Source organism: Ranitomeya variabilis, chromosome 3 (genome assembly GCF_051348905.1).
Source record: "Ranitomeya variabilis isolate aRanVar5 chromosome 3, aRanVar5.hap1, whole genome shotgun sequence".
Lineage (NCBI taxonomy): Eukaryota > Metazoa > Chordata > Amphibia > Anura > Dendrobatidae > Ranitomeya > Ranitomeya variabilis.
In genome coordinates, this window is record NC_135234.1 from 375,308,156 (window position 1) to 375,323,663 (window position 15,508).

A 15,508-nucleotide genomic window follows, 5' to 3' on the forward strand; every position below is an offset into this window, starting at 1 on the left:
ACGCGTTTTGAATCTGCATAACCACACCCTCCATCCCCATTGTGACAGCACGTGAAGGTTCCGTGCGACAAAGCAAGCTCCGTTTCCAGCTCCCTATTCCAAAAATCTATTTAATATATGGTCCCCAAATAGGGGACGTATCAGATAAGAACAGACACTACGCTTGATCTTGAGCCATTTGGCCGAGAAGCGATGATCAGAAATGGTTTGCCATTTGGGCCGCCCCAAGGCCTACAACCGAAACCCACTGTGGAGACATAGCAAAAGATTGCCGCAGGGAAGACATTTTCCAGAAACTCTGGAAGCTCTGTAGATGACAGTTCTGCGGTGTGCGTGTGTTCAAGCTGTGCACAACGCGTTTTGAATCTGCATAACCACACCCTCCATCCCCATTGTGACAGCACGTGAAGGTTCCGTGCGACAAAGCAAGCTCCATTTCCAGCTCCCTATTCCAAAAATCCATTTAATATATGGTCCCCAAATAGGGGACGTATCAGATAAGAACAGACTCTACGCTTGATCTTGAGCCATTTGGCCGAGAAGCGATGATCAGAAATGGTTTGCCACTTGGGCCGCACCAAGGCCTACAACCGAAACCCACTGTGGAGACATAGCAAAAGATTGCCGCAGGGAAGACATTTTCCAGAAACTCTGGAAGTTCTGTAGATGACAGTTCTGCGGTGTGCGTGTGTTCAAGCTGTGCACAACGCGTTTTGAATCTGCATAACCACACCCTCCATCCCCATTGTGACAGCACGTGAAGGTTCCGTGCGACAAAGCAAGCTCCATTTCCAGCTCCCTATTCCAAAAATCTATTTAATATATGGTCCCCAAATAGGGGACGTATCAGATAAGAACAGACACTACGCTTGATCTTGAGCCATTTGGCCAAGAAGCGATGATCAGAAATGGTTTGCCACTTGGGCCGCACCAAGGCCTACAACCGAAACCCACTGTGGAGACATAGCAAAAGATTGCCGCAGGGAAGACATTTTCCAGAAACTCTGGAAGCTCTGTCGATGACAGTTCTGCGGTGTGCGTGTGTTCAAGCTGTGCACAACGCGTTTTGAATCTGCATAACCACACCCTCCATCCCCATTGTGACAGCATGTGAAGGTTCCGTGCGACAAAGCAAGCTCCATTTCCAGCTCCGTATTCCAAAAATCCATTTAATATATGGTCCCCAAATAGGGGACGTATCAGATAAGAACAGACACTACGCTTGATCTTGAGCCATTTGGCCGAGAAGCGATGATCAGAAATGGTTTGCCACTTAGGCCTCACCAAGGCCTACAACCGTAACCCACTGTGGAGACATAGCAAAAGATTACCGCAGGGAAGACATTTTCCAGAAACTCTGGAAGCTCTGTAGATGACAGTTCTGCGGTGTGCGTGTGTTCAAGCTGTGCACAACGCGTTTTGAATCTGCATAACCACACCCTCCATCCCCATTGTGACAGCACATGAAGGTTCTGTGTGACAAAGCAAGCTCCATTTCCAGCTCCCTATTCCAAAAATCTATTTAATATATGGTCCCCAAATAGGGGACGTATCAGATAAGAACAGACACTACGCTTGATCTTGAGCCATTTGGCCGAGAAACGATGATCAGAAATGGTTTGCCACTTGGGCCGCACCAAGGCCTACAACCGAAACCCACTGTGGAGACATAGCAAAAGATTGCCGCAGGGAAGACATTTTCCAGAAACTTTGGAAGCTCTGTAGATGACAGTTCTGCGGTGTGCGTGTGTTCAAGCTGTATACAACGCGTTTCGAATCTACATAACCACACCCTCCATCCCCATTGTGACAGCACGTGAAGGTTCCGTGCGACAAAGCAAGCTCCATTTCCAGCTCCCTATTCCAAAAATCCATTTAATATATTGTCCCCAAATAGGGGACGTATCAGATAAGAACAGACTCTACGCTTGATCTTGAGCCATTTGGCCGAGAAGCGATGATCAGAAATGGTTTGCCACTTGGGCCGCACCAAGGCCTACAACCGAAACCCACTGTGGAGACATAGCAAAAGATTGCCGCAGGGAAGACATTTTCCAGAAACTCTGGAAGTTCTGTAGATGACAGTTCTGCGGTGTGCGTGTGTTCAAGCTGTGCACAACGCGTTTTGAATCTGCATAACCACACCCTCCATCCCCATTGTGACAGCACGTGAAGGTTCCGTGCGACAAAGCAAGCTCCATTTCCAGCTCCCTATTCCAAAAATCTATTTAATATATGGTCCCCAAATAGGGGACGTATCAGATAAGAACAGACACTACGCTTGATCTTGAGCCATTTGACCAAGAAGCGATGATCAGAAATGGTTTGCCACTTGGGCCGCACCAAGGCCTACAACCGAAACCCACTGTGGAGACATAGCAAAAGATTGCCGCAGGGAAGACATTTTCCAGAAACTCTGGAAGCTCTGTCGATGACAGTTCTGCGGTGTGCGTGTGTTCAAGCTGTGCACAACGCGTTTTGAATCTGCATAACCACACCCTCCATCCCCATTGTGACAGCATGTGAAGGTTCCGTGCGACTAAGCAAGCTCCATTTCCAGCTCCGTATTCCAAAAATCCATTTAATATATGGTCCCCAAATAGGGGACGTATCAGATAAGAACAGACACTACGCTTGATCTTGAGCCATTTGGCCGAGAAGCGATGATCAGAAATGGTTTGCCACTTAGGCCTCACCAAGGCCTACAACCGTAACCCACTGTGGAGACATAGCAAAAGATTGCCGCAGGGAAGACATTTTCCAGAAACTCTGGAAGCTCTGTCGATGACAGTTCTGCGGTGTGCGTGTGTTCAAGCTGTGCACAACGCGTTTTGAATCTGCATAACCACACCCTCCATCCCCATTGTGACAGCAAGTGAAGGTTCCGTGCGACAAAGCAAGCTCCATTTCCAGTTCCCTATTCCAAAAATCTATTTAATATATGGTCCCCAAATAGGGGACGTATCAGATAAGAACAGACACTACGCTTGATCTTGAGCCATTTGGCCGAGAAGCGATGATCAGAAATGGTTTGCCACTTGGGCCGCACCAAGGCCTACAACCGAAACCCACTGTGGAGACATAGCAAAAGATTGCCGCAGGGAAGACATTTTCCAGAAACTCTGGAAGCTCTGTAGATGACAGTTCTGCGGTGTGCGTGTGTTCAAGCTGTGCACAACGCGTTTTGAATCTGCATAACCACACCCTCCATCCCCATTGTGACAGTACGTGAAGGTTCCATGCGACAAAGCAAGCTCCATTTCCAGCTCCCTATTCTAAAAATCTATTTAATATATGGTCCCCAAATAGGGGATGTATCAGATAAGAACAGACACTACGCTTGATCTTGAGCCATTTGGCCGAGAAGCGATGATCAGAAATGGTTTGCCACTTGGGCCGCACCAAGGCCTACAACCGAAACCCACTGTGGAGACATAGCAAAAGATTGCCGCAGGGAAGACATTTTCCAGAAACTTTGGAAGCTCTGTAGATGACAGTTCTGCGGTGTGCGTGTGTTCAAGCTGTATACAACGCGTTTCGAATCTACATAACCACACCCTCCATCCCCATTGTGACAGCACGTGAAGGTTCCGTGCGACAAAGCAAGCTCCATTTCCAGCTCCCTATTCCAAAAATCCATTTAATATATGGTCCCCAAATAGGGGACGTATCAGATAAGAACAGACTCTACGCTTGATCTTGAGCCATTTGGCCGAGAAGCGATGATCAGAAATGGTTTGCCACTTGGGCCGCACCAAGGCCTACAACCGAAACCCACTGTGGAGACATAGCAAAAGATTGCCGCAGGGAAGACATTTTCCAGAAACTCTGGAAGTTCTGTAGATGACAGTTCTGCGGTGTGCGTGTGTTCAAGCTGTGCACAACGCGTTTTGAATCTGCATAACCACACCCTCCATCCCCATTGTGACAGCACGTGAAGGTTCCGTGCGACAAAGCAAGCTCCATTTCCAGCTCCCTATTCCAAAAATCTATTTAATATATGGTCCCCAAATAGGGGACGTATCAGATAAGAACAGACACTACGCTTGATCTAGAGCCATTTGGCCAAGAAGCGATGATCAGAAATGGTTTGCCACTTGGGCCGCACCAAGGCCTACAACCGAAACCCACTGTGGAGACATAGCAAAAGATTGCCGCAGGGAAGACATTTTCCAGAAACTCTGGAAGCTCTGTCGATGACAGTTCTGCGGTGTGCGTGTGTTCAAGCTGTGCACAACGCGTTTTGAATCTGCATAACCACACCCTCCATCCCCATTGTGACAGCATGTGAAGGTTCCGTGCGACAAAGCAAGCTCCATTTCCAGCTCCGTATTCCAAAAATCCATTTAATATATGGTCCCCAAATAGGGGACGTATCAGATAAGAACAGACACTACGCTTGATCTTGAGCCATTTGGCCGAGAAGCGATGATCAGAAATGGTTTGCCACTTAGGCCTCACCAAGGCCTACAACCGTAACCCACTGTGGAGACATAGCAAAAGATTACCGCAGGGAAGACATTTTCCAGAAACTCTGGAAGCTCTGTATATGACAGTTCTGCGGTGTGCGTGTGTTCAAGCTGTGCACAACGCGTTTTGAATCTGCATAACCACACCCTCCATCCCCATTGTGACAGCACGTGAAGGTTCTGTGTGACAAAGCAAGCTCCATTTCCAGCTCCCTATTCCAAAAATCTATTTAATATATGGTCCCCAAATAGGGGACGTATCAGATAAGAACAGACACTACGCTTGATCTTGAGCCATTTGGCCGAGAAACGATGATCAGAAATGGTTTGCCACTTGGGCCGCACCAAGGCCTACAACCGAAACCCACTGTGGAGACATAGCAAAAGATTGCCGCAGGGAAGACATTTTCCAGAAACTTTGGAAGCTCTGTAGATGACAGTTCTGCGGTGTGCGTGTGTTCAAGCTGTATACAACGCGTTTCGAATCTACATAACCACACCCTCCATCCCCATTGTGACAGCACGTGAAGGTTCCGTGCGACAAAGCAAGCTCCATTTCCAGCTCCCTATTCCAAAAATCCATTTAATATATGGTCCCCAAATAGGGGACGTATCAGATAAGAACAGACTCTACGCTTGATCTTGAGCCATTTGGCCGAGAAGCGATGATCAGAAATGGTTTGCCACTTGGGCCGCACCAAGGCCTACAACCGAAACCCACTGTGGAGACATAGCAAAAGATTGCCGCAGGGAAGACATTTTCCAGAAACTCTGGAAGTTCTGTAGATGACAGTTCTGCGGTGTGCGGGTGTTCAAGCTGTGCACAACGCGTTTTGAATCTGCATAACCACACCCTCCATCCCCATTGTGACAGCACGTGAAGGTTCCGTGCGACAAAGCAAGCTCCATTTCCAGCTCCCTATTCCAAAAATCTATTTAATATATGGTCCCCAAATAGGGGACGTATCAGATAAGAACAGACACTACGCTTGATCTTGAGCCATTTGACCAAGAAGCGATGATCAGAAATGGTTTGCCACTTGGGCCGCACCAAGGCCTACAACCGAAACCCACTGTGGAGACATAGCAAAAGATTGCCGCATGGAAGACATTTTCCAGAAACTCTGGAAGCTCTGTCGATGACAGTTCTGCGGTGTGCGTGTGTTCAAGCTGTGCACAACGCGTTTTGAATCTGCATAACCACACCCTCCATCCCCATTGTGACAGCATGTGAAGGTTCCGTGCGACAAAGCAAGCTCCATTTCCAGCTCCGTATTCCAAAAATCCATTTAATATATGGTCCCCAAATAGGGGACGTATCAGATAAGAACAGACACTACGCTTGATCTTGAGCCATTTGGCCGAGAAGCGATGATCAGAAATGGTTTGCCACTTAGGCCTCACCAAGGCCTACAACCGTAACCCACTGTGGAGACATAGCAAAAGATTACCGCAGGGAAGACATTTTCCAGAAACTCTGGAAGCTCTGTAGATGACAGTTCTGCGGTGTGCGTGTGTTCAAGCTGTGCACAACGCGTTTTGAATCTGCATAACCACACCCTCCATCCCCATTGTGACAGCACGTGAAGGTTCTGTGTGACAAAGCAAGCTCCATTTCCAGCTCCCTATTCCAAAAATCTATTTAATATATGGTCCCCAAATAGGGGACGTATCAGATAAGAACAGACACTACGCTTGATCTTGAGCCATTTGGCCGAGAAACGATGATCAGAAATGGTTTGCCACTTGGGCCGCACCAAGGCCTACAACCGAAACCCACTGTGGAGACATAGCAAAAGATTGCCGCAGGGAAGACATTTTCCAGAAACTCTGGAAGCTTTGTCGATGACAGTTCTGCGGTGTGCGTGTGTTCAAGCTGTGCACAACGCGTTTTGAATCTGTATAATCACACCCTCCATCCCCATTGTGACAGCACGTGAAGGTTCCGTGTGACAAAGCAAGCTCCATTTCCAGCTCCCTATTCCAAAAATCCATTTAATATATGGTCCCCAAATAGGGGACGTATCAGATAAGAACAGACACTACGCTTGATCTTGAGCCATTTGGCCGAGAAGCGATGATCAGAAATGGTTTGCCACTTGGGCCGCCCCAAGGCCTACAACCGAAACCCACTGTGGAGACATAGCAAAAGATTGCCGCAGGGAAGACATTTTCCAGAAACTCTGGAAGCTCTGTAGATGACAGTTCTGCGGTGTGCGTGTGTTCAAGCTGTGCACAACGCGTTTTGAATCTGCATAACCACACCCTCCATCCCCATTGTGACAGCACGTGAAGGTTCCGTGCGACAAAGCAAGCTCCGTTTCCAGCTCCCTATTCCAAAAATCTATTTAATATATGGTCCCCAAATAGGGGACGTATCAGATAAGAACAGACACTACGCTTGATCTTGAGCCATTTGGCCGAGAAGCGATGATCAGAAATGGTTTGCCATTTGGGCCGCACCAAGGCCTACAACCGAAACCCACTGTGGAGACATAGCAAAAGATTGCCGCAGGGAAGACATTTTCCAGAAACTCTGGAAGCTCTGTAGATGACAGTTCTGCGGTGTGCGTGTGTTCAAGCTGTGCACAACGCGTTTCGAATCTGCATAACCACACCCTCCATCCCCACTGTGACAGCACGTGAAGGTTCCGTGTGACAAAGCAAGCTCCATTTCCAGCTCCCTATTCCAAAAATCCATTTAATATATGGTCCCCAAATAGGGGACGTATCAGATAAGAACAGACACTACGCTTGATCTTGAGCCATTTGGCCGAGAAGCGATGATCAGAAATGGTTTGCCACTTGGGCCGCCCCAAGGCCTACAACCGAAACCCACTGTGGAGACATAGCAAAAGATTGCCGCAGGGAAGACATTTTCCAGAAACTCTGGAAGCTCTGTTGATGACAGTTCTGCGGTGTGCGTGTGTTCAAGCTGTGCACAACGCGTTTTGAATCTGCATAACCACACCCTCCATCCCCATTGTGACAGCACGTGAAGGTTCCGTGCGACAAAGCAAGCTCCATTTCCAGCTCCCCATTCCAAAAATCCATTTAATATATGGTCCCCAAATAGGGGACGTATCAGATAAGAACAGACTCTACGCTTGATCTTGAGCCATTTGGCCGGGAAGCGATGATCAGAAATGGTTTGCCACTTGGGCCGCACCAAGGCCTACAACCGAAACCCACTGTGGAGACATAGCAAAAGATTGCCGCAGGGAAGACATTTTCCAGAAACTTTGGAAGCTCTGTAGATGACAGTTCTGCGGTGTGCGTGTGTTCAAGCTGTATACAACGCGTTTCGAATCTGCATAACCACACCCTCCATCCCCATTGTGACAGCACGTGAAGGTTCCGTGCGACAAAGCAAGCTCCATTTCCAGCTCCCTATTCCAAAAATCCATTTAATATATGGTCCCCAAATAGGGGACGTATCAGATAAGAACAGACACTACACTTGATCTTGAGCCATTTGGCCGAGAAGCGATGATCAGAAATGGTGTGCCACTTGGGCCGCACCAAGGCCTACAACCGAAACCCACTGTGGAGACATAGCAAAAGATTGCCGCAGGGAAGACATTTTCCAGAAACTCTGGAAGCTCTGTAGATGACAGTTCTGTGGTGTGCGTGTGTTCAAGCTGTGCACAACGCGTTTTGAATCTGCATAACCACACCCTCCATCCCCATTGTGACAGCAAGTGAAGGTTCCGTGCGACAAAGCAAGCTCCATTTCCAGTTCCCTATTCCAAAAATCTATTTAATATATGGTCCCCAAATAGGGTACGTATCAGATAAGAACAGACACTACGCTTGATCTTGAGCCATTTGGCCGAGAAGCGATGATCAGAAATGGTTTGCCACTTAGGCCTCACCAAGGCCTACAACCGTAACCCACTGTGGAGACATAGCAAAAGATTACCGCAGGGAAGACATTTTCCAGAAACTCTGGAAGCTCTGTAGATGACAGTTCTGCGGTGTGCGTGTGTTCAAGCTGTGCACAACGCGTTTTGAATCTGCATAACCACACCCTCCATCCCCATTGTGACAGCACGTGAAGGTTCTGTGTGACAAAGCAAGCTCCATTTCCAGCTCCCTATTCCAAAAATCTATTTAATATATGGTCCCCAAATAGGGGACGTATCAGATAAGAACAGACACTACGCTTGATCTTGAGCCATTTGGCCGAGAAACGATGATCAGAAATGGTTTGCCACTTGGGCCGCACCAAGGCCTACAACCGAAACCCACTGTGGAGACATAGCAAAAGATTGCCGCAGGGAAGACATTTTCCAGAAACTCTGGAAGCTTTGTCGATGACAGTTCTGCGGTGTGCGTGTGTTCAAGCTGTGTACAACGCGTTTTGAATCTGTATAATCACACCCTCCATCCCCATTGTGACAGCACGTGAAGGTTCCGTGTGACAAAGCAAGCTCCATTTCCAGCTCCCTATTCCAAAAATCCATTTAATATATGGTCCCCAAATAGGGGACGTATCAGATAAGAACAGACACTATGCTTGATCTTGAGCCATTTGGCCGAGAAGCGATGATCAGAAATGGTTTGCCACTTGGGCCGCCCCAAGGCCTACAACCGAAACCCACTGTGGAGACATAGCAAAAGATTGCCGCAGGGAAGACATTTTCCAGAAACTCTGGAAGCTCTGTAGATGACAGTTCTGCGGTGTGCGTGTGTTCAAGCTGTGCACAACGCGTTTTGAATCTGCATAACCACACCCTCCATCCCCATTGTGACAGCACGTGAAGGTTCCGTGCCACAAAGCAAGCTCCGTTTCCAGCTCCCTATTCCAAAAATCTATTTAATATATGGTCCCCAAATAGGGGACGTATCAGATAAGAACAGACACTACGCTTGATCTTGAGCCATTTGGCCGAGAAGCGATGATCAGAAATGGTTTGCCATTTGGGCCGCACCAAGGCCTACAACCGAAACCCACTGTGGAGACATAGCAAAAGATTGCCGCAGGGAAGACATTTTCCAGAAACTCTGGAAGCTCTGTAGATGACAGTTCTGCGGTGTGCGTGTGTTCAAGCTGTGCACAACGCGTTTCGAATCTGCATAACCACACCCTCCATCCCCACTGTGACAGCACGTGAAGGTTCCGTGTGACAAAGCAAGCTCCATTTCCAGCTCCCTATTCCAAAAATCCATTTAATATATGGTCCCCAAATAGGGGACGTATCAGATAAGAACAGACACAACGCTTGATCTTGAGCCATTTGGCCGAGAAGCGATGATCAGAAATGGTTTGCCACTTGGGCCGCCCCAAGGCCTACAACCGAAACCCACTGTGGAGACATAGCAAAAGATTGCCGCAGGGAAGACATTTTCCAGAAACTCTGGAAGCTCTGTTGATGACAGTTCTGCGGTGTGCGTGTGTTCAAGCTGTGCACAACGCGTTTTGAATCTGCATAACCACACCCTCCATCCCCATTGTGACAGCACGTGAAGGTTCCGTGCGACAAAGCAAGCTCCATTTCCAGCTCCCCATTCCAAAAATCCATTTAATATATGGTCCCCAAATAGGGGACGTATCAGATAAGAACAGACTCTACGCTTGATCTTGAGCCATTTGGCCGGGAAGCGATGATCAGAAATGGTTTGCCACTTGGGCCGCACCAAGGCCTACAACCGAAACCCACTGTGGAGACATAGCAAAAGATTGCCGCAGGGAAGACATTTTCCAGAAACTTTGGAAGCTCTGTAGATGACAGTTCTGCGGTGTGCGTGTGTTCAAGCTGTATACAACGCGTTTCGAATCTGCATAACCACACCCTCCATCCCCATTGTGACAGCACGTGAAGGTTCCGTGCGACAAAGCAAGCTCCATTTCCAGCTCCCTATTCCAAAAATCCATTTAATATATGGTCCCCAAATAGGGGACGTATCAGATAAGAACAGACACTACACTTGATCTTGAGCCATTTGGCCGAGAAGCGATGATCAGAAATGGTGTGCCACTTGGGCCGCACCAAGGCCTACAACCGAAACCCACTGTGGAGACATAGCAAAAGATTGCCGCAGGGAAGACATTTTCCAGAAACTCTGGAAGCTCTGTAGATGACAGTTCTGTGGTGTGCGTGTGTTCAAGCTGTGCACAACGCGTTTTGAATCTGCATAACCACACCCTCCATCCCCATTGTGACAGCAAGTGAAGGTTCCGTGCGACAAAGCAAGCTCCATTTCCAGTTCCCTATTCCAAAAATCTATTTAATATATGGTCCCCAAATAGGGTACGTATCAGATAAGAACAGACACTACGCTTGATCTTGAGCCATTTGGCCGAGAAGCGATGATCAGAAATGGTTTGCCACTTAGGCCTCACCAAGGCCTACAACCGTAACCCACTGTGGAGACATAGCAAAAGATTACCGCAGGGAAGACATTTTCCAGAAACTCTGGAAGCTCTGTAGATGACAGTTCTGCGGTGTGCGTGTGTTCAAGCTGTGCACAACGCGTTTTGAATCTGCATAACCACACCCTCCATCCCCATTGTGACAGCACGTGAAGGTTCTGTGTGACAAAGCAAGCTCCATTTCCAGCTCCCTATTCCAAAAATCTATTTAATATATGGTCCCCAAATAGGGGACGTATCAGATAAGAACAGACACTACGCTTGATCTTGAGCCATTTGGCCGAGAAACGATGATCAGAAATGGTTTGCCACTTGGGCCGCACCAAGGCCTACAACCGAAACCCACTGTGGAGACAGCAAAAGATTGCCGCAGGGAAGACATTTTCCAGAAACTCTGGAAGCTTTGTCGATGACAGTTCTGCGGTGTGCGTGTGTTCAAGCTGTGTACAACGCGTTTTGAATCTGTATAATCACACCCTCCATCCCCATTGTGACAGCACGTGAAGGTTCCGTGTGACAAAGCAAGCTCCATTTCCAGCTCCCTATTCCAAAAATCCATTTAATATATGGTCCCCAAATAGGGGACGTATCAGATAAGAACAGACACTACGCTTGATCTTGAGCCATTTGGCCGAGAAGCGATGATCAGAAATGGTTTGCCACTTGGGCCGCCCCAAGGCCTACAACCGAAACCCACTGTGGAGACATAGCAAAAGATTGCCGCAGGGAAGACATTTTCCAGAAACTCTGGAAGCTCTGTAGATGACAGTTCTGCGGTGTGCGTGTGTTCAAGCTGTGCACAACGCGTTTTGAATCTGCATAACCACACCCTCCATCCCCATTGTGACAGCACGTGAAGGTTCCGTGCGACAAAGCAAGCTCCGTTTCCAGCTCCCTATTCCAAAAATCTATTTAATATATGGTCCCCAAATAGGGGACGTATCAGATAAGAACAGACACTACGCTTGATCTTGAGCCATTTGGCCGAGAAGCGATGATCAGAAATGGTTTGCCATTTGGGCCGCACCAAGGCCTACAACCGAAACCCACTGTGGAGACATAGCAAAAGATTGCCGCAGGGAAGACATTTTCCAGAAACTCTGGAAGCTCTGTAGATGACAGTTCTGCGGTGTGCGTGTGTTCAAGCTGTGCACAACGCGTTTCGAATCTGCATAACCACACCCTCCATCCCCACTGTGACAGCACGTGAAGGTTCCGTGTGACAAAGCAAGCTCCATTTCCAGCTCCCTATTCCAAAAATCCATTTAATATATGGTCCCCAAATAGGGGACGTATCAGATAAGAACAGACACTACGCTTGATCTTGAGCCATTTGGCCGAGAAGCGATGATCAGAAATGGTTTGCCACTTGGGCCGCCCCAAGGCCTACAACCGAAACCCACTGTGGAGACATAGCAAAAGATTGCCGCAGGGAAGACATTTTCCAGAAACTCTGGAAGCTCTGTTGATGACAGTTCTGCGGTGTGCGTGTGTTCAAGCTGTGCACAACGCGTTTTGAATCTGCATAACCACACCCTCCATCCCCATTGTGACAGCACGTGAAGGTTCCGTGCGACAAAGCAAGCTCCATTTCCAGCTCCCCATTCCAAAAATCCATTTAATATATGGTCCCCAAATAGGGGACGTATCAGATAAGAACAGACTCTACGCTTGATCTTGAGCCATTTGGCCGGGAAGCGATGATCAGAAATGGTTTGCCACTTGGGCCGCACCAAGGCCTACAACCGAAACCCACTGTGGAGACATAGCAAAAGATTGCCGCAGGGAAGACATTTTCCAGAAACTTTGGAAGCTCTGTAGATGACAGTTCTGCGGTGTGCGTGTGTTCAAGCTGTATACAACGCGTTTCGAATCTGCATAACCACACCCTCCATCCCCATTGTGACAGCACGTGAAGGTTCCGTGCGACAAAGCAAGCTCCATTTCCAGCTCCCTATTCCAAAAATCCATTTAATATATGGTCCCCAAATAGGGGACGTATCAGATAAGAACAGACACTACACTTGATCTTGAGCCATTTGGCCGAGAAGCGATGATCAGAAATGGTGTGCCACTTGGGCCGCACCAAGGCCTACAACCGAAACCCACTGTGGAGACATAGCAAAAGATTGCCGCAGGGAAGACATTTTCCAGAAACTCTGGAAGCTCTGTAGATGACAGTTCTGTGGTGTGCGTGTGTTCAAGCTGTGCACAACGCGTTTTGAATCTGCATAACCACACCCTCCATCCCCATTGTGACAGCACGTGAAGGTTCCGTGTGACAAAGCAAGCTCCATTTCCAGCTCCCTATTCCAAAAATCCATTTAATATATGGTCCCCAAATAGGGGACGTATCAGATAAGAACAGACACTACGCTTGATCTTGAGCCATTTGGCCGAGAAGCGATGATCAGAAATGGTTTGCCACTTGGGCCGCCCCAAGGCCTACAACCGAAACCCACTGTGGAGACATAGCAAAAGATTGCCGCAGGGAAGACATTTTCCAGAAACTCTGGAAGCTCTGTAGATGACAGTTCTGCGGTGTGCGTGTGTTCAAGCTGTGCACAACGCGTTTTGAATCTGCATAACCACACCCTCCATCCCCATTGTGACAGCACGTGAAGGTTCCGTGCGACAAAGCAAGCTCCGTTTCCAGCTCCCTATTCCAAAAATCTATTTAATATATGGTCCCCAAATAGGGGACGTATCAGATAAGAACAGACACTACGCTTGATCTTGAGCCATTTGGCCGAGAAGCGATGATCAGAAATGGTTTGCCACTTGGGCCGCCCCAAGGCCTACAACCGAAACCCACTGTGGAGACATAGCAAAAGATTGCCGCAGGGAAGACATTTTCCAGAAACTCTGGAAGCTCTGTAGATGACAGTTCTGCGGTGTGCGTGTGTTCAAGCTGTGCACAACGCGTTTTGAATCTGCATAACCACACCCTCCATCCCCATTGTGACAGCACGTGAAGGTTCCGTGCGACAAAGCAAGCTCCGTTTCCAGCTCCCTATTCCAAAAATCTATTTAATATATGGTCCCCAAATAGGGGACGTATCAGATAAGAACAGACACTACGCTTGATCTTGAGCCATTTGGCCGAGAAGCGATGATCAGAAATGGTTTGCCATTTGGGCCGCACCAAGGCCTACAACCGAAACCCACTGTGGAGACATAGCAAAAGATTGCCGCAGGGAAGACATTTTCCAGAAACTCTGGAAGCTCTGTAGATGACAGTTCTGCGGTGTGCGTGTGTTCAAGCTGTGCACAACGCGTTTCGAATCTGCATAACCACACCCTCCATCCCCACTGTGACAGCACGTGAAGGTTCCGTGTGACAAAGCAAGCTCCATTTCCAGCTCCCTATTCCAAAAATCCATTTAATATATGGTCCCCAAATAGGGGACGTATCAGATAAGAACAGACACTACGCTTGATCTTGAGCCATTTGGCCGAGAAGCGATGATCAGAAATGGTTTGCCACTTGGGCCGCCCCAAGGCCTACAACCGAAACCCACTGTGGAGACATAGCAAAAGATTGCCGCAGGGAAGACATTTTCCAGAAACTCTGGAAGCTCTGTTGATGACAGTTCTGCGGTGTGCGTGTGTTCAAGCTGTGCACAACGCGTTTTGAATCTGCATAACCACACCCTCCATCCCCATTGTGACAGCACGTGAAGGTTCCGTGCGACAAAGCAAGCTCCATTTCCAGCTCCCCATTCCAAAAATCCATTTAATATATGGTCCCCAAATAGGGGACGTATCAGATAAGAACAGACTCTACGCTTGATCTTGAGCCATTTGGCCGGGAAGCGATGATCAGAAATGGTTTGCCACTTGGGCCGCACCAAGGCCTACAACCGAAACCCACTGTGGAGACATAGCAAAAGATTGCCGCAGGGAAGACATTTTCCAGAAACTTTGGAAGCTCTGTAGATGACAGTTCTGCGGTGTGCGTGTGTTCAAGCTGTATACAACGCGTTTCGAATCTGCATAACCACACCCTCCATCCCCATTGTGACAGCACGTGAAGGTTCCGTGCGACAAAGCAAGCTCCATTTCCAGCTCCCTATTCCAAAAATCCATTTAATATATGGTCCCCAAATAGGGGACGTATCAGATAAGAACAGACACTACACTTGATCTTGAGCCATTTGGCCGAGAAGCGATGATCAGAAATGGTGTGCCACTTGGGCCGCACCAAGGCCTACAACCGAAACCCACTGTGGAGACATAGCAAAAGATTGCCGCAGGGAAGACATTTTCCAGAAACTCTGGAAGCTCTGTAGATGACAGTTCTGTGGTGTGCGTGTGTTCAAGCTGTGCACAACGCGTTTTGAATCTGCATAACCACACCCTCCATCCCCATTGTGACAGCACGTGAAGGTTCCATGCGACAAAGCAAGCTCCATTTCCAGCTCCCTATTCTAAAAATCTATTTAATATATGGTCCCCAAATAGGGGATGTATCAGATAAGAACAGACACTACGCTTGATCTTGAGCCATTTGGCCGAGAAGCGATGATCAGAAATGGTTTGCCACTTGGGCAGCACCAAGGCCTACAACCGAAACCCACTGTGGAGACATAGCAAAAGATTGCCGCAGGGAAGACATTTTCCAGAAACTCTGGAAGCTCTGTAGATGACAGTTCTGCGGTGT

General features: G+C 48.1%; 44 pseudogenes; all 44 read right to left on the reverse strand.

Annotated features, from left to right (window-relative positions):
* Window positions 1-18: 18 nt before the first annotated feature.
* On the reverse strand, window positions 19-194 carry LOC143760427 (U2 spliceosomal RNA; annotated as a pseudogene).
* Window positions 195-371: 177 nt separating this feature from the next.
* LOC143761543 (U2 spliceosomal RNA) lies at window positions 372-547 on the reverse strand (annotated as a pseudogene).
* A 177-nt stretch (window positions 548-724) lies between these two features.
* LOC143760115 (U2 spliceosomal RNA) lies at window positions 725-900 on the reverse strand (annotated as a pseudogene).
* Window positions 901-1,075: 175 nt separating this feature from the next.
* On the reverse strand, window positions 1,076-1,253 carry LOC143759306 (U2 spliceosomal RNA; annotated as a pseudogene).
* A 177-nt stretch (window positions 1,254-1,430) lies between these two features.
* Window positions 1,431-1,606, reverse strand: LOC143760752 (U2 spliceosomal RNA; annotated as a pseudogene).
* A 177-nt stretch (window positions 1,607-1,783) lies between these two features.
* Window positions 1,784-1,959, reverse strand: LOC143761216 (U2 spliceosomal RNA; annotated as a pseudogene).
* A 177-nt stretch (window positions 1,960-2,136) lies between these two features.
* Window positions 2,137-2,312, reverse strand: LOC143762451 (U2 spliceosomal RNA; annotated as a pseudogene).
* A 175-nt stretch (window positions 2,313-2,487) lies between these two features.
* LOC143760532 (U2 spliceosomal RNA) lies at window positions 2,488-2,665 on the reverse strand (annotated as a pseudogene).
* A 176-nt stretch (window positions 2,666-2,841) lies between these two features.
* Window positions 2,842-3,018, reverse strand: LOC143759244 (U2 spliceosomal RNA; annotated as a pseudogene).
* Window positions 3,019-3,195: 177 nt separating this feature from the next.
* Window positions 3,196-3,371, reverse strand: LOC143762536 (U2 spliceosomal RNA; annotated as a pseudogene).
* A 177-nt stretch (window positions 3,372-3,548) lies between these two features.
* Window positions 3,549-3,724, reverse strand: LOC143761620 (U2 spliceosomal RNA; annotated as a pseudogene).
* A 177-nt stretch (window positions 3,725-3,901) lies between these two features.
* LOC143760150 (U2 spliceosomal RNA) lies at window positions 3,902-4,077 on the reverse strand (annotated as a pseudogene).
* A 175-nt stretch (window positions 4,078-4,252) lies between these two features.
* Window positions 4,253-4,430, reverse strand: LOC143759307 (U2 spliceosomal RNA; annotated as a pseudogene).
* Window positions 4,431-4,607: 177 nt separating this feature from the next.
* Window positions 4,608-4,783, reverse strand: LOC143761421 (U2 spliceosomal RNA; annotated as a pseudogene).
* A 177-nt stretch (window positions 4,784-4,960) lies between these two features.
* LOC143761621 (U2 spliceosomal RNA) lies at window positions 4,961-5,136 on the reverse strand (annotated as a pseudogene).
* Window positions 5,137-5,313: 177 nt separating this feature from the next.
* Window positions 5,314-5,489, reverse strand: LOC143762452 (U2 spliceosomal RNA; annotated as a pseudogene).
* Window positions 5,490-5,664: 175 nt separating this feature from the next.
* Window positions 5,665-5,842, reverse strand: LOC143759308 (U2 spliceosomal RNA; annotated as a pseudogene).
* A 177-nt stretch (window positions 5,843-6,019) lies between these two features.
* Window positions 6,020-6,195, reverse strand: LOC143761423 (U2 spliceosomal RNA; annotated as a pseudogene).
* A 174-nt stretch (window positions 6,196-6,369) lies between these two features.
* On the reverse strand, window positions 6,370-6,548 carry LOC143759259 (U2 spliceosomal RNA; annotated as a pseudogene).
* A 177-nt stretch (window positions 6,549-6,725) lies between these two features.
* Window positions 6,726-6,901, reverse strand: LOC143760429 (U2 spliceosomal RNA; annotated as a pseudogene).
* A 177-nt stretch (window positions 6,902-7,078) lies between these two features.
* LOC143760629 (U2 spliceosomal RNA) lies at window positions 7,079-7,254 on the reverse strand (annotated as a pseudogene).
* A 177-nt stretch (window positions 7,255-7,431) lies between these two features.
* Window positions 7,432-7,607, reverse strand: LOC143762922 (U2 spliceosomal RNA; annotated as a pseudogene).
* Window positions 7,608-7,784: 177 nt separating this feature from the next.
* Window positions 7,785-7,960, reverse strand: LOC143762083 (U2 spliceosomal RNA; annotated as a pseudogene).
* Window positions 7,961-8,136: 176 nt separating this feature from the next.
* LOC143762194 (U2 spliceosomal RNA) lies at window positions 8,137-8,313 on the reverse strand (annotated as a pseudogene).
* Window positions 8,314-8,490: 177 nt separating this feature from the next.
* On the reverse strand, window positions 8,491-8,666 carry LOC143761424 (U2 spliceosomal RNA; annotated as a pseudogene).
* A 174-nt stretch (window positions 8,667-8,840) lies between these two features.
* LOC143761505 (U2 spliceosomal RNA) lies at window positions 8,841-9,019 on the reverse strand (annotated as a pseudogene).
* Window positions 9,020-9,196: 177 nt separating this feature from the next.
* On the reverse strand, window positions 9,197-9,372 carry LOC143760165 (U2 spliceosomal RNA; annotated as a pseudogene).
* A 177-nt stretch (window positions 9,373-9,549) lies between these two features.
* On the reverse strand, window positions 9,550-9,725 carry LOC143762542 (U2 spliceosomal RNA; annotated as a pseudogene).
* A 177-nt stretch (window positions 9,726-9,902) lies between these two features.
* LOC143762923 (U2 spliceosomal RNA) lies at window positions 9,903-10,078 on the reverse strand (annotated as a pseudogene).
* A 177-nt stretch (window positions 10,079-10,255) lies between these two features.
* On the reverse strand, window positions 10,256-10,431 carry LOC143762094 (U2 spliceosomal RNA; annotated as a pseudogene).
* Window positions 10,432-10,607: 176 nt separating this feature from the next.
* On the reverse strand, window positions 10,608-10,784 carry LOC143762195 (U2 spliceosomal RNA; annotated as a pseudogene).
* A 177-nt stretch (window positions 10,785-10,961) lies between these two features.
* Window positions 10,962-11,137, reverse strand: LOC143761425 (U2 spliceosomal RNA; annotated as a pseudogene).
* A 172-nt stretch (window positions 11,138-11,309) lies between these two features.
* On the reverse strand, window positions 11,310-11,488 carry LOC143759260 (U2 spliceosomal RNA; annotated as a pseudogene).
* Window positions 11,489-11,665: 177 nt separating this feature from the next.
* Window positions 11,666-11,841, reverse strand: LOC143760431 (U2 spliceosomal RNA; annotated as a pseudogene).
* Window positions 11,842-12,018: 177 nt separating this feature from the next.
* On the reverse strand, window positions 12,019-12,194 carry LOC143760631 (U2 spliceosomal RNA; annotated as a pseudogene).
* Window positions 12,195-12,371: 177 nt separating this feature from the next.
* On the reverse strand, window positions 12,372-12,547 carry LOC143762924 (U2 spliceosomal RNA; annotated as a pseudogene).
* A 177-nt stretch (window positions 12,548-12,724) lies between these two features.
* Window positions 12,725-12,900, reverse strand: LOC143762106 (U2 spliceosomal RNA; annotated as a pseudogene).
* Window positions 12,901-13,077: 177 nt separating this feature from the next.
* On the reverse strand, window positions 13,078-13,253 carry LOC143760784 (U2 spliceosomal RNA; annotated as a pseudogene).
* A 177-nt stretch (window positions 13,254-13,430) lies between these two features.
* On the reverse strand, window positions 13,431-13,606 carry LOC143760432 (U2 spliceosomal RNA; annotated as a pseudogene).
* Window positions 13,607-13,783: 177 nt separating this feature from the next.
* LOC143760433 (U2 spliceosomal RNA) lies at window positions 13,784-13,959 on the reverse strand (annotated as a pseudogene).
* Window positions 13,960-14,136: 177 nt separating this feature from the next.
* Window positions 14,137-14,312, reverse strand: LOC143760633 (U2 spliceosomal RNA; annotated as a pseudogene).
* Window positions 14,313-14,489: 177 nt separating this feature from the next.
* On the reverse strand, window positions 14,490-14,665 carry LOC143762925 (U2 spliceosomal RNA; annotated as a pseudogene).
* A 177-nt stretch (window positions 14,666-14,842) lies between these two features.
* Window positions 14,843-15,018, reverse strand: LOC143762117 (U2 spliceosomal RNA; annotated as a pseudogene).
* A 177-nt stretch (window positions 15,019-15,195) lies between these two features.
* Window positions 15,196-15,371, reverse strand: LOC143762737 (U2 spliceosomal RNA; annotated as a pseudogene).
* Window positions 15,372-15,508: the final 137 nt, after the last annotated feature.